A 24,368-nucleotide genomic window follows, 5' to 3' on the forward strand; every position below is an offset into this window, starting at 1 on the left:
GAAGCATGCACCTGCACACATGCGGAGGTGCGCATCCCCAAAGGTGCACTCTGTCTGGGCCTATAAAAACCATGGACCCCCACCCTTCCGTATCTCATTCTTCTTTCTAAGTCTTTAGCGAGCACACATCCACACATTGTGAGGTGTGCTTCATCCTTGTAAATTTGCAAACACAACAAACAAACACGTTAGAGAAACCAAAAAAGGTGCGCACCTTGTGGACATTGAAAGGTGTGCAAGCTAAACACCTTTTTTTGCACAAATTTAATAAAACACTTAACAAAAAAACTATAAACTAAATCTAAGCTTTCATCTAAGCGAAAGGTGCACATGTGTGCACCTATCTAAGGTGTACACATGCACACCTTTCAAAAGGAAAACATTCCCTATAGTATTATAAGGGTGCACACATAGAACACCCCACAAGGTGTGCTATGTGCACACTCTTTGTGTTGAGGATTTTTCTTAGAAATGGCGCACCTTCCACACCCTCAAGGTGCACAAGGTGCACCAAAATTTGTCCAACAAGAGATAGAAATGGGTGTTTAGGTGTTTTAATAGGATTTAATGTTCTGGGTCATTTTTTTTAGTAATTAGGGTTTATTTAAATTATTTTTTTCAACCTTCTAGACTAATGGATGTTTGTTTTGGGAAAATTAAATGGATTCCTCCTCATCCTCCCTCACTGCAAAGATGGCTTTGAAACCAGTGGTCTTCAAATTCCAAGGTGTTCTAGCAAAGTCACGCTTCCAAGATGCATATTCAGAGATCCAAGATACTAAGTTAGGTCATATAAAGACTGGAATGCATTCGAGGTTCTATGCAGCAAGCCAAATGAAAGGCCCCATATGGTATCTGCACTTATTAGATTAGGACTAGTAAACATAGTTTCACACCCGATTTCAATACAATCTTTGGAGTTGATAATGACATTAGCAGAAAACTATATTTTAGAAGAAAGAGTTGTAAAAAGCATAACTAGAGAGATCGTCCTAGATCTAAGGCCTAAGAACATCGAGAAAGTATTTCATCTTCTTAGGGCATATCAGTATATAAGACTAACATATCATCAAGTAGAAAGGTGGTATAGAGAGCATGGAGATGAAGCATCAGAAATCATTCAATCCTTGTATCTCATTGATAAGGCTCCTCTTGGATGAAAAGTAGGCAATGTAGATATGACAAGGGGCTATATGAAAGATGATATCAGACATTCTATTGTTCTCTTAAGTAGGGTCATGGGATTACCAGCAGTAGGGCACTTGAACATATGGATGCTACAATTCATTGAAACTATTAAAAAAACAAAGATGCCAATTGTCTAGGCCTCAATTCTTAGTGAGAATTTAAATGAACAACTAGTGGCACTGAAAAACAACCAATGGTTCTATATGACATCTCTTTTGATGTACCTGTTAGCTACAAGAGTAATAGATTATCTAAGGTTGTTAAAAAAGGGAAACTTTCAAGATGCTAACGCATTGCCTTATGTGGTATACCCCCAATTCGCAAGGAAAAAGCTTTTAGATCACAACAAGGAATATTGAATAGTGAATGATGCCTTCATTTTTGCAATCATTTGGTTGATTGAGGGAGATTATGTAAAAAGGATGTCAAAAGAGGCAGTGGAAAAGATTACAAAAATAGATGCCTATTACATCCAATTCAAGACATTCACCTATTTAAGGGTAGTGGGCATGACTGTGAATCCAAAGAAGCTCCCTAGGTATCTATGTGATAGATTCATATTGTTAGAGATTGCAAGACAACTCTCATTCACATATGAGAGAGTAACAAAGCAACATAAGAAGACCTGGGTATGGCCCATCACTATAGGTCCATTTAGTGTTAAAGAGAAGCATTATGGGTGAACCCACAATAATGGGTTCCACTTTAGTGGGACGAACAAAAATGAAAGAAATTGCAAAATGAGAAATTGAGTTTACCATATGTTCGCGCGAACTTTTTTTTAAATCATGTTCGTGTGAACATATTTCGTATGTTCGTGCGAACATATGTAATAAATATGTTTGCACAAACATGATTTTCATGTTCGCGTGAACATACGTTCGCGCGGACATGGTAAACGTGTTCGCGCGAACGCCATGTTCGCGCGAACATGCAAAATCACAAAAAATTCAACCTTTTTTTCTTTTCTTTTTTTTTTTGCTCTTTTGACTACCATAATTGTAGGAGAATGATCTCATACTGTAAAATAAAAAATTTCAAAATGTGCTACTTGGAGCAAGCTTTCCAACGACTATAATTTTAATACATAATTTAATCATTAAGACTTTCAAATATGAGTTTAACTCATTATAGGTTCATTACCGATTGAATATCAACTGACTTTGACACCTTGGAAAAATTAGTAAATTAGGTCAAAAAAATTTTGTAAAATATGGAGGCACTGGCTTATTGAGATACCTTTCTATTCAAAAAAAAAAAAAGGTTTATCATAAATTGACTTCAAATTATCTATGTCAAACGGAACGTATGTCTAAATTACGGTTCATGTCACTTCAAAACTTCATAAACTATACAATATTCAACAAAAATAAATCAAACCAAATGTAGACACTAGATATTGATGTTACAAATCCAACGCCAAAAGAATTACTTCATTATCATTTCTAGAAAAAAAGTTATGTGTGTCAAACAGACTGTCACTCTTTAAAATATTGAATTTTATTGTGTACCACTTTTCAAAGGAGATAAAAAAAATTGACATAAATAATTTTTTTTTTAGATTAAAAAATAGAGTTACAAAGTAGGAACAAAGTATTCAAAATCATTAGTTTATGTCATCTTTAAATTATTTATAGTTTTGGAGATATAGTCACTTGAACGTGACGTTTGTTGCAAAAATATTGATTTCAGTGTCAAAATTGATCAAAAAGTGGAACCCATTATTGTGGGATCACCCTGATATTGTGACTTTTGAGTTTCAGTGGGATGAGTACCCCTTGGAGGATTATAACTCTCCTTGTCCTTGTTTTGATAATATTAGCAGAGTTCAATACTTGGCAGGAAAAGAGTTTCAACATGAAGATGCCATAGAGGATCACTGGATGAATGTAGTAGATGACTACGAAATCCAAATAAGGAATTATTGTAGGATGACTCTCTATTTGGTAGATGAAGGTCCCATTAAAGATCATGCAATGAGATATTGAAGAGGTTTTAGATCCCTTTTACAACAGAGATAAGATATCTGATTGACCTATCATGAATGCAGAGATTGATAGAGAAGAAAACATAGATATTGATTATAGGTCAAGTCATGTCATCCAGCTAACTAAGGAATGGATCAAGAGACCATTCAAGTTGGATCTAATTCCATAAACTGTAGTTTTCCAAGCTACAACTTTCCCAATGAAAGGTAGAGGAGCCAAGGTGACAATGCCAACATTCACAGCTCAGTCTCCATTAAGGGCATGAAATAGTGCATCAACTTGATAGAGAAGTTGGATACTTTAGGGCACAAAAGGGTAAAAACAAAAGGAAAAGACCTTCCACTCAGTAGGCTGAGCTTGAAAAAGAGGTAACTAAAGCATCGAAGCACCAAGGGATAGAAAATGTAGAAGTCATCTAGATTCAGGATAATCTACTAGTTCCACTACTAGAGCAAGGGCAAGGAGCTAAACTAAAAGCACAAGAAGTATCTTTGCCTGTATAAGAGGAAGAATCCTCTCCATTGGCTCCCAAGAAAAGAAAGATGAAAACTCTAGTTAAAAAGAGACAAAAGGTGATAAGAAAGGTTATTCCTTTTCCATTAGTCCCATAAGTTATTCTAGACGAAGAAAAATAGGATGATAAAGATGAAGAGGATAACCTTCCCCCCGAGTTAAAGGACTCATCTTGATAGGGCTACAAAGGTAGAATGGAGAATAATCTCTACTATAACACCACCATCCATTCCTAAACAACCTATGCAAGTTATGACTTTAGAGGATGAATTAAAACACTAGATCGATGAGTAAGAGGACCAAGGGGTGATGTCTTTAAGATGTTAGATTTTGATTTCATGCCTATAGGCATTGAGTTGGTAGGTGAAAAAATAAGGGATACCCTAACAAATAAACCTCCACAAGAGGATTGGAGTCAATTTCCACCTTAGCCACAAGTACCTTTAAGTGCTCCACCATCACCCAATCAAGGTTTATCTTTCTTGGATAAAGGTTCAGTTACTCCTCTCCCTTAAGGTAATGAAGAATAGGTGCAAGCTAAATAGATAGAAGAGCCACAAAAAAGAATCACTGATGAAGTATTAGAAGAGGGACAAATATATGATGAACCTCAACAAAATTCTCAAGATACAAAGGTGAGCATTGTGGACTCAATAGACACAGAGATGCCTGATGTGGATCTCTCACAAAAGGAGAAGACTCTGGAGAGGAGTGATAAGGGAAAAAGCCTAGCAATATAAGCTCATTTTTCATCTAAGGGAAAATCTCTAATGGAAGATACTTTGAGATGGTTGAGAAAAGAGGTGATGGTTAGACACAAAAGGAAATTGTATTGCACTAAGGAAGAGACAATGATAGAATTAATTGAAGCTCTCAAGAAACTTGAGCCACCCATAGGTATTTCACAAACATTGACCTTTGTCATGAGTGATCAAAATCAACACTTGTTTGCCCATGTTGCTATCCCTCCTTTACATGCAGATATTGAGGATTTGACTCCAAAATACTATCAAATCAAGGAGGTCTTGCTTGGACAACCCACTGTGGATATTGCCAAATTGATGGTCACAAGAATCAAAGCTGTGCTTAGGCACTTAGAACAGGATGAGTCTAAATTTTTAAACCTCTAGAAGTAGAATGAAGTCTTAAGAGGTTATTTGAATGAAGTATTTAGTCCATTGGATCCTAAAAATCCTAAGGAGACTCTAAATGCAACACTTGATAAGAGGGATAAGGAGGCTATAAAATTAGATCCCTTTTTAAAGGCTTATCAGCGATGGCAAGAATTTTTTTAAGAGAAATGTGTGCAGATCATACAAGGAAATCTTAAACTACTACACCACATGCAAAATAATGCAGATAAATTGGTTGCTATATTGAACCAAGATTTTGGGTTAATGGATGAAGTACATACCTAGGGTAAAGACTTGCATGTGTTACAATCAATAAAGGGTCAAAGATATCAGATGTTGATGGATGTATATTCTACAAATGAGATAGATAAGATAGATGATTGGATTGAAAATATTGTGGATGGTAATAAAGTAATGGAAACATTACATGCAAATATTCATAAGCTCAAGGATCAGGCCCAAGAGCAAATTTTGGAAGTAGAGGGACATTATAATGATGCCTGCTTGGACATTTTTGAAGATGATTCAAGGGATAAACTAATGACTATACAAGTAGTTATTGAAAATTTTTGAAAGACTTTTGAAGAAGCTTCCATTGATGAGGATAGCAGACCAAGCATTTAAGATCGAAGAGGCATTGCTAGAATTGGATGTGAAATTGGGAGATTTTGCAAAGAGTTACATAGAGGTGGGAAACTATTGGAAAAATGTAAAGGATAAATATGATTCTTTAGATTTTCTAGATGCAACCCAAGTGATGGATATTATAGAGAAATTAAAGAGCAAATACCCAAACATAGCTCTGGTATTAAGGGGGACAAAACCCATCAGCTAAAATTTCAGTTTTGACACTTCATAAAAAACTTCATTTTTTCAACCTATCTTCCAACATGTGCTTCTTCCAAGGTGCACTTCTCCCAAGGTGCACTACTCCAAAGGTGTACCAATTTTTTTTGAAGAAGATAGAGGTGCACCAATAGTTAACTACTAGTTCCAAATTTAGAGCTTTCCATGCATTGGAAATGCATTTTGATGATAGTTTAACTCCTAAAAACATCCAAAGACGGTTGAGCTTCTATTTTTGTCATCTCCAGAGACTCCTACATCATCTCATGGCTTTCTTCTTCTTATTTCCTCATGCTTTCTTTGTTTTAAGACATGTAAAGGCTTCATGCACCCTTTAAATGATATAAATAAGGGTGGAGTTCAACTTAGCACCAATTAGAGAGTCAATTTGTACATAAATAGATTTTTTTTATTAATTTTGAAGCATATGTTTACATAAAGAGATCTCTCACTCTCAACACAAATTGAGGAGATGATTTCTTATAAATTCAAGAATGAAATATGCATTCCAAGCTATTATTTTCATGCAATAATATATGCTATTGGTGCACTCATTCGAAGTGTAGTTATTCTTGCCTAAGTGTGTTATATTTTTTGAATATATGTTCATGGAGTGTAATGGAGCCAATTATTATTATTATTATTTTTTATTGAGTGATCTTTTAATTCTAGTGTTTGCCACATGTTTACAAATTTTGCTGACATACTTAGTTGGAGAAGAGATCACCCTATTGTTCCTGCATAGCTTTTTGTCTCATATGAGCACACTTTTTGTGGCCTTGCGATTAGATGAAAAGTGAAACATCTTATGGTTACTAAATTTCCATCAACAATTACATCAGTGGAACTGAGGAAGTGCTACTCCTATTTTCATTGGTTACCTATCAATCTTTTCAAAGGCTTAATTTGCAGTTGTGTTGTTTTTGTGGTTTATGTCCATTAGGGATTTCATTTTCAATTCATTTTTTAAAATTTCTTGTTACCCTATCTTAGTTATTTTCTTTTACAAACATTTGGTTAAATTAGGAATTCATATAGCTGCATAGTTAAAACTTAATCCATTATAAATAGAAAATTACAAAAATATCTTTCTTTTTGTGTGGTTAATTTTTTTTGAGATAGAAAATAGATTCAACATCTTATTTGAAATTGGTAAGAACCAGCAAAGGCCTCCTCATGAACAATCACATTTATCTTCTACTGAGAGGATTCTAGTAGGTCACAAGATCACTCGAAACCTTGGAGTTAATCCCAAATTAGCTTTTCAAGAGAGGAGTTTGAAAGAATTCCTATCATTAAGCATCCTAAAAAATGATAGCTCAACACGACTTAATGGATTTCTCTTGCTAAAACTATCATGAAACCATATAGGTTAAGTGATATAGATGTACCATTCTTTTCCTTTTAGATCCAATCTTTTCTTTGCACTCTAACTCTTCTCTTAGATCAATCTTTGCACTTTGAATTTATCTCAACCTTACCACACTAAAATCTCTTAACCAAAATTTTTAACCAACTCTATAGCTTCATACTAAGAATATTTCTTTATAGAAACATGAAATTTTCCACTTAATAGTCATCATTCATTGAAATTCCATCCTTGGAACACATTCACCATATTCATTTCACATTTATTTATTCCATAACATATCTTCCTTGACTATGTTGATGTGTATTAGGGGTTGCATAATATTTCTTCAAAAATGGTTAAAATATGTTTGACACCTTCTAAAATTATCCTAGAATCTTCTCTTCATAATCATTTTTATCATCAACTTCCACCTCAACATATCTTTGAATATTGAGATACATCACAACATCTAATCTTACCATATTACTCATAGTGATCATTGAATATCAATTCAAGATTGGTAGCTCAAGACCATGAGCTATTCATTCTATAAATCTATCTTATTCTAAGATCCTCACTTATCTATCGTCATTTTGAGTTGAGATCCTAACTATAGTTCCTTTTGATCATGTATATGTTGTACCTATGATAGTACTAGTAGATTCTTACTACACAATGATTGCTACCACAATATCCTTATACTCTAAGTCTTCATATCTATCAATTATTGGAATTGGGTATTTTCCCTTCTCCCAACCAATTTTACTACTTACTAATCATCTTATTAGCTTATTGGTCACTACATTAACTTTCTATGATTGGGTTGTGCTCTATTCACTTGTTATGATTGGGTTACTATGAATGACAACTAAATACATTACTAAATTGGACCACTTCACTAGTCTGATCATAATTCCAACAATCTTTTCCTTTGGCATTGATGGAAAACTCTTATTTGAAAATAGGTTAGGTGTGTATCAACAACATTCTCCACCATTTAGAGAAAAACTCCCCTTAACACTATACACTACTCAAGTGGACTTGTCTCCTCTATCACACCTTTATTTTTTTCAACAATGACAAAGGTAATAGACTATGATCCCCCTTTTCTTATGCTTGCATTGTGTCAAATACCCCCTTTAAGTTTTTCTTGGTTGAGCTTAATGACATTTCTATGACCTCTTTAGATGATTCATGGTAATTATTTTTCCATGAAGATCTATTTTCAACTCTTCCACAGAATCTAAGGTCCTCATGTATAGTAGTCCAATTAGGAATTATTAATTCCTAACATGATTTTGTCACATCACCTCTATATTAGGGGCTAAAAAGTATTATAGCTTTGATAATGTGATTCCCTATTCTCTTATTTAGTTTGATGTTGTCTCACTTTATGTATAATCATATTCACTTTGGCACTATACTCTGGAGTAGGGATAGTAATGTGATTGAACTCTTCAACTAATGCATGTAGCTTCTTTTGTGCTTATTCATCCTTATCCAAGTCATCGATGAAATCTAACACTTTTGATACTTTTACAATGGCCTCCATCAAATTTGTAGCTATCTCAACAAGATCTTGAATGTGGCCTTCTTAATCCATGAGGAGGATGTGTTGATCTGGAAATTTAATTCTAATGGGCTCTTCTTTGTGTCTTTGGTGTAGGCTAATGCTTTTGAAGAGCATCCTGAGCCTTATTGGGCTAAAGTGTAGTTTAAAGGTATGACTTCCAAAGTTAACATATTTTTTTGGATTCTTTTGCAAAAATTTCTTTGACTCCAGATAAATTATTGAAGAGAGAGTTCAACATTGTTAATAGATGTTAGCTTTGTAAGAATGATACTAAGTTAGTCAACCATTTGACCTTGCACTGCTCCTATACTAAAAGAGTGTGGGATAGGGTCAGTGGTCTGCTAAATATTGCTTGGGTTGTACCTAATACCTTTCAACATTTTTTCAATGGTTGGAAGCTTCCTTCTAATAATGCCTTAGTTTTGAGATTGTGGGATTTTATTCTCTCATTCCTTTGTTGGGGTGTTTGGAAGGAACAAAATGATAGGGTGTTTAGGGGAGTTGAATCAAATCTTGATTAGGTTTTCTATAAGATTAAGAATTTGGTGACTAAGAATATCATATCTAGTGGAAAAGGTCAACAACCTAAAAATGAATGGGAAACATTGGTGATCCAAAATTGGAATCTTAAAGATATCAGCTTGATGCAAATCAGTCCTAACCTTAGGGATCTAGCAAGATGGGATTGTCCCCCAATGGACTGGTATAAGATAAATTTTGATGGGGCCTCAAAGGTCAACCCAAGAATCACTAGTTGTGACATCATTTTTAGGAATGCAAATGGAGATAGAATGGGGGGAAATGGCCATCCCTATTAGTATTCAAACTAATCATGTGGTTGAGGCTAATGCTACCCTTTATGGTCTTATATATGAAAAGAGTTTGAATTTGAATAAAATATGGCTTGAGGGGGACTCCCTTAATATTATTAATTGCCTTAATAGAATCACCAAGTCTTCCTGGACTATTAACAATATTATTTGTCAAGCCATAGATATTATCAATTCCTTTGAAATTTATGTTGTTACTCATAATTATAGAGAAACAAGTCAAGTTGCTAACTGGGAAGCTAATGTGGTATGTAAGAGTGAAGAAAAGGTTATATGGAACAATAATGATGAAATACCTATAGAGGGGTGCTTACTGATCAAAAATGATAAAGTTAGAAGTAAGAAAAAGTGTTTCAATAATGATGACTTTTTCAGAAAAAATTAATTATTTTATGGACAAAATTGGGAAGCATTGGGATTTTATGAGAAGGATAGAGAATTTTCACTTAATTCCACATGGATTGTGGGTCTTATTTGCCACTAGGTGCCTTGGATGTGAAATCGATTATGAAATTCAGTTGCAGAGGGTTTTTCTAAGAAGACGGGATATTCATTTTTGAGATAGGAAGATGGGAGGAAAATGAAAATGAATTGAATCAATTAGTTGTAAAGAGTGGTGGAAGAGGAAGGAAATCTGGGAATTTCTTGAGCAAGGAAACTTTACTAATTTTATGGAAAAGTTAAAATGAAATAACCCTGCTATTATTAGGCAATTTATTAAGACTTGGAGAGATGGGACTGTTCTAGTGGGAAATCAAAGAATGGAGGTGATTGAAGAAATCATAGCCGAGGCTATGAGTCTAGAGATGGAGGGAATTAATTTTTATCACGATAAAAAATTGTCTAATAGAGCAATTGACGAGTTTGAAAATTCAACCAAAGAATGCAATAGACTAATTAAATAGGTAATTCCTACTTCAACTTAGCTTCCATTTCACACCCTTGGAAATTTTTGGTGTTTGTGATTATTAAGTATCTTACTTTGGATGGTCACTTCACAAAGATTTATGGTCACCATTTCATGTTAGTTAATCATTTTAGGCATGGAATTATGATAAATTTGCCCTTTTATCTTAGAAAATCTTTGGGTAATTCCATTTTGGCCTTTCAAAATGACCCAAATGGAGAGCATGTCTACCATGAGGGGTTAATGGTTCTATTATGAACCTTCTGAAGTTTGAAAAGGTGGATAGGCCCAGGAAAAACAAGAAAGTGATTGATTATGAGATGAAGGGTAGTGATTCGAAGGAGGACTTGAATAAGGAAACTGGGGATGAAGAGGATGAGGTGGATGTAAAGCAAAGCATGAAAGGGGATTTTGGTAGCAGTTCCAAGAAGGAAAAGAAAGGAAAGGGGAGTGAGTCATATTAGGATAGTGACTACAAGGAGGAAATGAGAAAGGGATCTCAAAACAGACGAAGAGTAGGGAAGGATTTGGGTAATAGGGGTTTGAATGAGGATAGTGTCTCTATTCCTACTAATGATGAGCCTTTAATTCAAAGGATGGAAAGAAAAAGAAAATTGGTGTCAACTCAAAATGAGGGTGATGACAATGTTCCAAATGAGGTGAATTTAGGAAATAACAAACAAGGGGAGCAGGAACACCATTTTGACCATAACAGGGAGGAGGTTGAGAAAGGTTTCTTGAGGGAATCATTGGTAACCTAGGGTCAATTTTGAAGGAGGTAGGGACCCTTAAATAGAAAATGTAGGTGATTTCAAAGGATTTTGAGTAGCTCAATAGGACGACAAGGGGGAGCATATGCTGGGCCAGGATATTGATTGGTTGTCTGAAGTTATTAGCAATGTTGAAGAGGTTAAAAAATTAATGAAAAGGGTGCCTCCAAATGAAACCAAAAATAGGAATTTAGAACATGTCAATAAAGAAATCCAAAAAAGGATGGAGAGCTTGGATGCTAGAGTTAGTAATATGGAAAAAATGATCAAGAATTTGGTTGAAAAAAATTGCAGCATCCTAAAGAATGTGGTTGATGACTTCAATACTTGGTTGAACAAAATGGATCAGGCTAAAGGACTTGACTCCTTTGTTGTGCATGAGGACTAGGGTCCAAGCAAGTGCATAAGGGCCAACTCCAAGAAGAATGCAGGAGGGGAAGTGAAAAAGTTGGATGAAATGAAAGCTACTACAGAAAATATGAACATTTTGGTAGAACAAGCTGTGGACCTACTGAAAATTCTGTAGCTGTCTAGGTGTTGTCCTTTTGCTTTCTTTTTACTATCTTTTTATGCATAGCTGTACTTGGCCTCATGCTCCTATGTTTATTTATTTTCTCACTAAGGCCATTTATTTTTTGAACTCTTTAGTTAGTTCTACTCTACCACTTTGCTAAAGGTTTCAAGTCCTTTAAAACCTATTTTTATGTAATCAAAACTTTGTAGCTATTTTATTTTGATAATTATTTACAACAAACTTCATAATTCTAGTCTTTAGTTTAGGTACTTGTCCAACTATTTCTTTGAGAATGACATCTATTTGGTAAATAATTTTTTCCTCAAGGTTATATACCATATTAGGAAGATGTTTTGTAGGTATATACCTTTCAGTTTTTAATGCTCTTTCCTTCTTATTCTTTTCTCTCATCTTATCTCCTTCTTCCTTTGTCTTTATATTTTATGATAACATAAATAGCTCCTGAGGGCTCATTTTTTCAATGTCTATATTAATTTTTGAACATCCTATTCATATGAACATTTTTTCTAATCTACTAGTTATGTATATGATATATCTTTCAAAATCATTGTCTCTATAGAATTTTTCCCAACATCTTATTATACAATATCATGAACCTAAATTTGTGTATGTCAATTGACACTTCTCCAATTATCTCAACTAGTGTAGTAGTCTACACAAAAAATTATTCTTCGCATTTCCTTTGTTGCTCAGTAGCTTCTTATTCTATTTCATTGATCTTGCATGACATTTTTGTTGGCAATTTAGCTAAGAGGAGAGTATGGAGATACTATGAGGTTTTTATTTATGGAAATGTATATGATAGATTTAGTTAGCATATTCTAGATTTGTGTTTTGAAGGAGATAACTCAAAAAATTGTCCAAGTGTAACAAAGGCTAATTGTCAATAGAGACACCTTTTTTTATTAGTGAGCTTCATAGAGAGTGAATTGGTATGTGTGTAGTTATCAGGAGGTACTATGGACATTGAAGATAATATCCCCAAGTGCACATGTCATAATGAGTTGTATGGGCAAAGTTATTAATTTTTTAAGTTATAGTCATGTATAGGTAGAACAGAATAGAGGCAAGGAATGGGTAAATTGTATTAAGGAATTATTTTAGTTTACCAAAATAATTACTTAACTATGATGGGATGATATCCTAGATTTTAACCCTAACTTAGCATTAATAGATTCTATGTTTGGTACACCTATGAAGCCTTGAAGGCTAATAGGACATAATGATTTGGTATAAAGGAAATAATTTTGTATGTGAAGTTGTGTGATGCCCTTTGACACAAAATTTAATTGTTATATGATGTGAACTTTGTGTTACAGAAGAGGAAAGGTAGAATATAAAAATTTGTGTAAAGAGATCCATCAAGGAAAAATCCAATATTGATGATATCAACATTATCAAAAGGTTTTTGTATCTATACCTTTGTATAGAAAATATATCATTGTATATGCATGTTTGAGTAGTGGGCTAACCTTCCTACATTTTTAAATGTAAGAGAAACTCCAAACATGGTTGAGGATTCTAATAAGGCCTAGTCCTCTAACAAGGACAAAGACATTATATAGATGTAATAAATTCCTAACATGGTTAATATCTTTCACAAGATACTTTTGATTAGTGGATCATTTTGTGGGTACTGTTGCCTCAAAAGTTTGTACCCTTGTCCAAAGTTTTTACCTATGGAAAACCTTGTGAAAAATGGAAACAACCTCCAAGCTATGGGACTTGAACTATGAGGTTGAGTCTCTAGAGAAGGCTGGTTTCCTTTGCTATCAAGTGCACCTTACTAAACTTGGAGAGGAAAAGGGAGAAGGAATGCGTGAAAGAAAATCTACCTACTCTAACCTAAGGGGTGATGCACCAAAATAGAGTGTTCAAACCAATCTCCACCCATACATCCACACTTGAACCAACATGACACCAAAGATATACACACCCATACATGTTTTAATCTAACAATCACATACAAATTAGAAAACCCAAATAAATGACATAAGGAAGAAGAGAATTCACATATATATCATTCATAGGCCAAATGGAGATGTAGTCATGCAAGATTACAGATATCCACAATACACTAGTGAGAGGAAAATAGGTTTTGCACAATACATCAATGTATAGAGGAGATAAATTAGAATGTCATATAAGTTCAGAGGCAAGGGGAATTTATAGTGAACTTGTAGAGCAATATCAAGAAAATAGAGAAGAGTCGACCTTTACAAAAATTACAAAAACTACCTTTATAGCTTAGGTATAACTGAGATATTTCCTATCCTAAACCAAACTCAACCACTGCCATTTAAGATTACAGAGAACAATCTGATCTAGAGAAATTCTGATCTTGGCACAGATTTAGATGCAAAGAAATCCAACATTTTCCAAAACAGAGCCTTCAGAAGACAGAATGACAACATTAAATCACTCTAACCAAGTAGATGGATAAAACTAAGGATGGTGTGGTGTTTCCTTCATTTACCAAGCATGGAATTCATTCAAAAGTGGTTGGATTTGATCATGAAGATTAGATCATGCAAGAAAACATCTCTTCCCTTTTTTTTTTGGCTCATGAGTCAGCATGGTCAACAGGTCAACCAAGTTCTACAACCAAAAAGCACCATGTGGACCAATATTCTTTTATCTTTCTACCACCTCATGAGGTCTTCACATGTTTGACCACATAACCTATTAACTACGCCAACTTCCAACTTAACGATGATGTTACGTAGTGGTTAGCCTTAATTGTGACTACCTTTCTTTCAAAATGGGTCCATAAGGACACGTGGTGATTGAGCACTTCCCCATAATGTCTAAAATTCTCACAATTCCATGATGCAGGAAAGTATTGATCATCAATCTACAAAAGATTGACAATTGTTGAAAATCTTTGTCGTTACTAAGCCTACACCATTACCTTTCGGGCCCACAAACCACTTAGCATCCACCTCATCAAGTGCATCAACCCTTGTGGAAAATTAGCAAGAAGTAACTATAACATATTCCACATCAGCACCTACTTGGCACCCTTTAGAATAGCTAACCCCACATGTCCATATGGTAGAAATTCACTTCCCTGCATTGTTAGAAGGTCTGACAAAACACAAAATGTGGGAAAGTGATGGCCAATCAAAATGCCAATGAACACCATGTTAGCACTATCAAAGACAACCCACTGAATAAGCTAGACCCACAAATCCACATGGTAGAAAGTCACTTTCCCACATTGTCAAAAGGTCTAACAAAAGGCAGAATGTGGGAAAGCGACTACCAATAGAACCCTAGCCGTACTCTAGCTCACATTGGTATGTTAGCATGATACCATACTTCATCTATCACCCATGAGAAATGGGACCCATATGCCATGTGGTAGCAAGGTGCTTGCCCACTTTATGTAAAGTCCGTTCACTTTGAATAAGCAAGAAAGTGCTCACCATAGATCTGTACAAGATTTGACAACGTGGAAAATTGCAGGAGCCAAAAGAAAACTAAGAAGATATGGAAATATTATAAGGCTTTAATTTCATTTATTTTTTATTTCCATGGTATTTGATTTTTTTTTTAAATGGGAAGAGTTTGTTTATCATTTAAATTCAAATGTGGCAATTTTGGCAGGAAGGCAAATTTGGCTACAATTATGGTGACTTAGAGGGGATGCAAGCTTGCTATGCATAAGAACAATGGCCTAAAGCATGCATTAGGCTATAGAGTCATAAAAAATGTGGATCTTGTGCATTATGAAACCCTAACACTACCTCTGTGATAACAAAACACTGAAAATCCTACCTCTGAGCAACTTCAAAACTTTGAAAAATTGGCTATCTCACAGAGAGAAAACCCGTGCTCAGTAATTCTTGGAAAGAAAGAAAACAAAAGGAAATTATTCTACTATGTACATGGTTTACATATATGCAAGGTTAAACAAACCCATTGACTAGTTTGCTGAAATAGTTGTGCGTTTGATTTCTTGTTCCATGCATAAGAGCAGTCAAGTGAATCGACAAGTATGACAAGCATACTGCTGCACAAAAAATCTTCCTCCTAATTTTGAAAATGATGAATCTCTCATGCATCGGGCCATTAATTTGTGGAGAAAATCATACTTGCTCTTCTTTTTGATAATCTTCTTCATGCTCTAGAGTGAGCATGATTGGGGGAAACTTGCTAATTTTTTGCAAAGCTAGACACCTTATGGGCAATCCTCTTGATGGTGTGGGGCCAAAGGAATCATCCTTGACCACTTGATTATGCTCTGCAATGGTAGTATCTTGTTGGTTTGGAAGTGGCTCCTCCTTTTGTGAAGAAAGAATCTCCAAATCTTGCTCATGATGCTTATGAATCACTTCCTTGGGAGCTACTGGTATGGTGTGACTCTCCCCTTGCTACTACTACTAAAACTCATGATCATTTGAGGAAGGAGTGGACTATTTCATGTCTAAGGATGAATAAAACATCTCCAAGTCATCCCAAAAAGTCTCCTCATCAAAATCTTCTTACTCTATTGCAATAATATGCATAGGCTTGGGGGCAACCTCATGCATATCAACATGCTCCTCCTCAAGGATAGAGCTATCTTTGAGGCTCTCTTTTCCATCTTCCATATCATAGAGGACTATTTGTTGTACTAAATGGTTCTATTCTTTCTTAGCTTGCAACAAATCCTTATCTTCTTTCAAAGGCTCAAAAGCCATGACTTGTCCCTCCAAGGGAGGGACAATCTTTTCTTCTTGTCCTTCTTCAACAAAAGAGGGAAGTTCTTCAAATAAGAGGATTGAATCCTCTTCCTTCTTTTCTTTAGCTACCTCCTTTTCTTCCTTAGTAAACCGTGACTCCTCCCTTTTTAGCTTTGTGGGTTTGGAATCACTCTCCCAAAACTCCTTATTTGGACCATTAGGAGTCCATACAACTGGTCCATCCTGAAATAGGGAAATAGTGATAGATCCGAGGAGTCATGACCAATCCAAATATCTTTTGTAGGGGGTAGAGAGGTTACAATAGTAGGCTCTTGTGAGGGAGGGGGCTTCTTAAAGCTTGAGATGACATATTTGGGAGAAGGGAGAGCATCTGCTTCCTTGGTTTGAAAATGAGTTGACTAGAGCTTCGTTTCCTCCTCTCTCATTGTAGAAACTTTCTTAGCAAGCTTCTCTTCAAAATGTCTCCATCTCTCCCTCTCTTCTTCTTGTTCTTGTTGGAGATAGCCCTGGTAGGCTATCTCCTCCTGTTGTCACTCTCTCTCTCTTGCTACCTTGCAAACTCAAAAAGTTGTCCATTAATCTCTGCAAGCTATCTATCCTAGGCCAATAACTACTCATCTCATTTATGAAGTTTGAACTCCACCCTCTTTTGGAATTCCAACATCACATCCTTAAGCTCTCTATATGGGGATGTTGGGTTTGGTGGAGTAGAGGTAGGAAAAGAGTAATAGTTTTGAGCAGCTTGGCTATTATCAACTTGGGGTTGAGATTAAAATTGGAAATATCGATATAGGGGAAAATAGTAACTATTTCTATGAAATGGGTCCATGACTAAAGCTTCATAAAAACTAAAAACTCATAGAAAAATTGAAAATCACAAAAGATCAAAGATGGTCTTTACATACCAACACTATTTCTACTTGAAGCCAATAGATTTGCACTAGAGTTGCCATGGTGTTTGATTGAATGCATGCAAAGGCTGATGGCACTAAGAATAACACCCAAAGCTTTAGTGTATCTAGATCAACTAGCTAACCAACATAATTTTATAGTTGAATCTTCTTTGTCCCACTAGGCATGCCAAAAAATGTTATCACAAAAGTTTGCACCCTTGTCTGAAGTTTTAACCTAAGGACAAGCTTGTAAAACATGGAAACAATCTCCAAGTTGTGAGACTTGAACTATGAGGTTGAGTCTCCAAAGAAGGTCGGCTTCCTTTGCTATCAGGGCACACCTAACAACACTTGGAGAGGAAAAGGGAGAAGGAATGCATGAAAGAAAATCTACCTACTCTAACCTAAGGGGTGATGCACCAAAATAGAGAGTTCAAACCAATCTCCACCCATACATGCACACTTGAACCAGCATGACACCAAAGATATATACACCCATACTTGTTTTAATCTAAAAATCACATGTAGATCAAAAAATTCAAATAAATGACACAAGGAAGAAGTGAATTCACCTATATATCATTCATAGGCCAAAAGGAGATGTAGTCATGCAAGATTACATATATCCACAATACACTAATGAGAGGCAATTTGGTTTTGCACAATACATCAATGTCTAGAGGAGATAAAGTAGAATGTCATATCGGTTCAGTGGCAAAGGGAATTTATAGTGAACTTGTCGAGTAATATCAAGAAAATAGAGAAGATTCAACCTTTACAAAGATTTAAAAAATTGCCTTTATAGCTCAGGCATAACTGAGATATTTTTTTGCCTAAACAAAACTCAAGCACTACCATTTAAGATTGTAGAGAAAAATCATATAGATCTATAGGAAATGTTATCTTGGAATGGATTTAGATGCAAAGAAATCCAACATTTTTGAAAATAGATCCTTGAGAAGACATAACAACACCATTAAATCACTCTGACCAACTAGATGGATAAACCCAGAGATGATGGAGTGTTTCCTTCATTTACTAGGCATGGCATTCATTTTCAAGTGGGTGGAATTGATCATAAAGATCAGATCATGCAAGAAAATATCTCTTCCCTTTATTTTTGGCTCATGAGTTAGCAAGGTCAGCAGGTCAACTGAGTTCTCCAACCAGAAAGCACCACATGGACCAATATTATTTTATCTTTCTGCCACCTCACGAGGTCTTCACATGTTTTACCACATAACCTATTAATTGTGCCAACTTCCAACTTAACCACGATGTCACATAATGGTTAGCCTTAATTGTGACTACCTTTCTTTCAAACTGGGTCCACGAGGACATGTGGTGATTGGGCACTTCGCTGCAATGTCTAAATTTGACACAATTCCATGATGCAAGAAAGCATTGATCATCGATATATGGAAGATCAATGATTGATGAAAATCTTTGTCATTATTGTGCCTACCCCATTACCTTTCGAGCCCATGGACCACTTAGCATCCACCTCATTAAGCACATCAACCCTTCTGGTGAATCAACAAGAAGCAACTGGCACATATTCCACCTTAGCACCTACCTGGAAACCTTTGAAATAACTGACCCCACATGTCCATATGGTAGAATGTCACTTCCTTGCATTGTCAAAAGGTTTGACAAAACACAAAATTCAAGAAAATGATGACCAATCAAAATGCCAATGAACACTAACATGTCAGCACAGTCAAAGATAGCCCACTGAAGAAGTTGGACCCACAAAGCCACATGGAAAAAATTCACTTTCATACATTGTCTGAAGGTCTAAAAAAATGCAAAATACAGGAAAGCAACTGCCAATAGAACCCTAACTATACTCCAGCTTGCATTGGTATGTCAGCATGGTACCTTACTTCATCTATGGCCCATGAGAAACATGACCCATATGCTACATGGCAACAAGGCACTTGCCCACTTTATGTAAAGGTCATTCACTTTGAAGAAGTGAGAAAGCACTCACCATAGATCTGTGCAAGATTTGATGGCACAAAAAATTATGGGAGCCAAAAGAAAAATAAGAAGATATGGAAATATTATAAGGCTTTAATTTCATTTATTTTGTATTTCCATGGTATTTGAATTTTAAAAAAAATGGGAAGTGGTTGTTTATCATTTAAATTCAAATGTGGCAATTTTGGTGGGAAGGCAAATTTGGCCAATAGGTACCATCCCCACTGGGCATGTCCTTACTTAAAAAATAATGTTTTTATGAGTTGCAATGTGTTTTTGAAATATAAAGCGACCAAAAAAAGGGGGTCAACCCTTACAAAAAATAGCTAGTAACCTAGTTGGTAACTAGTACACTACCAGTAAACACCTATAGAAGTAACAAGGGGCAGCCCAACCACATAGTCTATATCAACAAAAAGCACTAGCAGGTAGGAAGCAAAACTAGAAAAAGTCTAAAAAAATCTAGCCAATTGATGTTCAGGAACGTAAAACCAATAATAATAGCCAAAACTACAGAACTAAACAAACTATAAGTTTCCAAATAAAAACTGTTGGCTTAAATAGGCCAACCCAAGTCTTAGTAATAGTTGTGAACCAAAAACTATGTAGCAGCAAAAAACAAAATAAACTATGATCATTAGATCCCTTATAAACATTCAAATTATTTTTAATCTTTTTCTTTTCCTTTCCTAGCCAAAAAAACCCAAGCCTAGTCATTAGCAAGAAACTTAAAGAGGAGCTTATGATCTTCCATGTCCATCCCTGAATCATCTTTCTCTTGTGCTAGCAACTGGAGGGTGGTAGCTATGGCATGAGTGACCTTCAATGCAAATTTAGAGAAAGTATGAAATCCCTCCTCCAAGGTTTTGACTCTATTCTCTAGTAGTGTAGTCTTTTCATTTCATTCCTCCTCTTTTTCATTTCCATCTTTATCAACCTTTCTTGATCCCTCATTAGCCTTTGTCAATTAATTTTCATCCTACAAAAATTGAAGGTTAGTAAAAACATTACATTTTTCTTTAACTAGGGAGGAAGTTGTGATGGGGGAAGTGTCCACTTTGTTACTATCTTCACAAAAGGTAATGGGCTAAAAGGTGAAGTTAGCCAACACATGAGTCTCATTGGTAAAGTCTTTACTAGCCACCACTAGGGCATTACTAGCAGATGCCTGGGAATTATCCACCAATTTTTCACTATTTTCTTTTTTTCCTTCCTCATTATCTCTCTTGGAGTCAGAGAGATTTTCCTCCTCCAGCTCCCTTTCTTTTCTCTAAAAACTCTCCTCTTCCTCCTCTTCTACCCAATATCTTTTGGATTTTTTCTTGTACCTAGCCTGGGATTTAGCAGTTCTTCTCGAACTTCTCCTACCCTTACCCCCTCCCTCCTCTTCTAACTCCTCAATTTCCACCTCCGCAGGTTTTTCAACCTTAATTTTTTTACAACTCTTTTATTACATGGCCGACTTTAATTTTTTGTTTTTCTTATTATTTCCACTGGGGGAGGGATGCAGGTTGTAGATTTTAGTACCTATGCTGGTACTCAGGGGGGGATTCCAATTTTGGCACTAGTTATCAACCACTATAACCCTAGGGGAACAAAGGGCAAGGTGGAACTGATAGAGCCTAAAAACCAGGCCTTGATGGATAATGGTAAAATTAAGTCCCTTACTCTTTTTTTCCCTAACATCATTAACCATATCCTCCAAAGAATGTAAGAGAAAAAATAGAATAGAAATGAAATCCCCTTTTTTCTAAAATGATTGAGCAATGGAAAGTGATAGTAGTTGTAAACTCCAAACTTGCCTTCAAGCATAAGATATTTTATAAGCACCAAACAGACATCGTCCCATGGAGCTGGAAGCTTGTCCCTTCTAAATCCTCCCCTATATCATACTAGTTCTTCATTCTCCTCAAAAAAATGATCATATTGGCCTCCTCTATAGTTTTTGTGACCTTCTGCCATTTTTTTCCCCTCATGGATAGCCTAGTAGCCATTGCAATCACTTCCTCATTAACTTGGAATGTAATTCCATTTATTGTGACCTTGCGCTCATTCCACCTATTCACAAATTGGAGTGCACAATTTTCATCGTATCTCGCCATCGCCTGCATATGGGGAAGACATCCCCCCTCCTTTAACAGAAACCAAGTTACCATTCTATCTTTAAAATTTTCAATCTTTGATGGTTCCAGTCTATTCAAATCTCCACCCATCCTTTCCTCACTAATTTCTGCCCCTCCAAACCTTAGTAATTCACATTTGAATTTCTTTATCATCAGTGTTCTGTAAATATTAATCATGAATATCATAGCAATTCTATGATTAACACCAACAAGTTGTAATGAGTTACTATTATGTTTACTTTTCAGTTTGATTACTTATACATGTTTAAAATTTGTTAAAGATATCCATAGTTGGGAAAATGTTTGTCAAATATTGATTCATCTCCCCCCCAGTATTTCCTATATCTAACACTTTTTCCATATATCTATGTTTCATCATGTACCTTTTGTGTATCATGTACTAGTATCCTTGATTCTCTCTCTTTGATCTTGAAGTATTTTTTTTAAGTTTCCACAATTACCTTGACATCTTTAACATCCAAATTTGGTGTTACTTGCATTAGTACTCTTTCCATGATTTCTTTATTCATTGTAAGTGCAACCATCCATATTAGATCAACCAACTGATAAAAATATTCCAGTAAGATGGCATAGAGTTAATAAGATATCCTATAGAACTTATGCATATTAAATATGATTTCATGTTCTAGATTCTTCTTGTTCTTGTCATTACATAATTGATATCTTCTAGCTGCAATTCTTATTCTACCACTCTCCATTATGTCCTTAGAAATATAGCCTACTATAGGTGTGGTCTTCTTACCACTCTCTTTTATCTATTTGACTTCCTTATTAGACCCTATTCTTTCTTCTTCCTCTTCCTTAACATCCTTTTTCTTACGTCTTTCCTCTACTTTTCCCTTCAATTTTCTCTTTTGGTGGTTCTACTATTAGATAGATAATTAAGAGGGGATGGGTGGATTAGTTAGCTCAAAGGTCCTTTTTAAATCACTTTTCTTAATATTAAATTCTTTTACTTTCAATTCATTAGCTTGATAAATACATTAAACATTAAGATAAAACTTGTTTAAACACTTTTCAATTAATCATCAACTTATTGTTCCTTAATATACTTATTATTAGAGTTGACTTCCTAGTCATTTCTAGTTTCTACCAAATTATAGATTTGACTTTCAGTGTATACTAAGATGCAACTATAAGCATAATACATGAAAATAATATATAAGCATAATACATGAAAATAATATACAACATCATAAGAATTCACATAGTTTTGACACAAGTATTTAACGTGGAAACCTTGTAAAGGAAAAAACCACCTAGGAACTGACAACTCAAAATTTTCACTCTTCTAAAGTGAGCTCTATTAGGATTCTACATTGTTAAATGTTACATACACATAATCACATGTGACCTTGTTAGACTAGGATTTTCATCAAAGATCATCTAGACCCTAGATCACTTTTGACATTTGTAAAGAGTGTCCTACTCCAAAGGACTTAAAAATGTTACTATTGAATGTTATCATATAGGATTTTGTAAGATTTTTAGGTTCACTTGATTAAGATATTTTATACTACAATGATTAAAAGTAACAATGAAATGATCTCTTAGGTCTAGCACTACCTTGCTTGTTCGGATCTTTGTTCTTCTCTTATCTCTTTCCTTTTTCTCCCTTCTTACATTTCTCTATGACTCATCCACTTAATAATTCAACCACTTAGCACTTATCTTGCTTGATCTTCATAATGGAACTCACTAACTTGATCAACAATAATGAACATCATGTTCATCCCTTAAATAGTAATCTTCCAACTTTGTCTCTACATCTAATCCATCCATGTTGCCTCTTAAACATGAAAATTAGATCTTTATTTAGCTCAAGTTCATTGAATTTGATCACTTAGTTAATAGTCTTCCACCTTGAAGTTTGCACTCAATTTACAAATAATAAATCTCCTTCATTAGATCTCTCTTAAATTTCTTCAGTCATTGATCTCATAACTAACTTTGTCCTTATCCTTTAGTCTTCTCGAACATTCTTAATTTTCATCAAATGTCAGCCTTGGATTTTATCTTTTCAATTATGTTCTTTCCTTCATTGCTCAATTAACATTATATCTTCCTTGGTCAATACTATACATGGTTAACATTAGCTTTGTTGGGTTACTACTAGCATGTTAGATAACTAAGAGGGGGGGATCAGTTATAGCTAGTTATCCTATAAACCTTTAAAAAAAAATGTACCAACTCAACTTTATTAACTTTGAAATCAATAGCTCAATAACCACATCGAAACATCATAAATCATACTTATAATAACTTTACTTCAAACTATTATCTCATTGTTCCTTAATACACTGAGTATTAAAGCTATGTTGAAAAGAAGATTGTTTGAAGTGTTGGAACCTATTATGGAACAATCATTATTTTGTCACTAATGTCAAACCTTATATTTGTTGGTAAGATAACTAATTTTTGGTCTGAATGTCATCATTTGATTGATTGATGAAGAGGATTTGAAAAGAAAGGATAAAAAGAATATCTAGAGAAAGGTTGAGTTATATGGTATATATAAAAGGAGCACTAAGACTAGATAAGACCTTGATGATATGATGTATTATTGATCTACTTAAGGCTAAAGTAAAAGATTACCTAAGATTAGACAAGAAGAAGACTATGTATCAAAATGTGTCTACCAAGATTGACTAAGAAAATAGTGGAAGCCGATTAATTTAGTTCAGGTGGAGCAAAAAGTTAGTGTGAGCCGAGCATAGAAAGATTAGTAGGTGTTGAGCATCAAAAAGTTAGTAAGTGTCAAGTGTTAGGGGAATAAAAGGTATGACCAAGAAAGGAAGACTTAGTACATGCCAAGCAACATAGTGTTGGCCAAGAATTAAAAGGTTGCTATTGTCGAGTGACACAATGTTATTGTTGAGTAATAGTAAAATGTGTTTGATCAAAGATTTGATGAATTTGAGCTGAAAAAGTTGATTTCTTGAATTGTGGAAGTGTGTTGAAGATAAGTATGATGAGTAGGCGGCATAGAATCAAGATAAACTATTTTGAGGCGAATCTAAGGAGGA

The sequence above is a fragment of the Cupressus sempervirens genome, chromosome 8, assembly GCF_028749045.1.
Source record: "Cupressus sempervirens isolate cs-2001-9-10 chromosome 8, ASM2874904v1, whole genome shotgun sequence".
Classification (NCBI taxonomy): domain Eukaryota; kingdom Viridiplantae; phylum Streptophyta; class Pinopsida; order Cupressales; family Cupressaceae; genus Cupressus; species Cupressus sempervirens.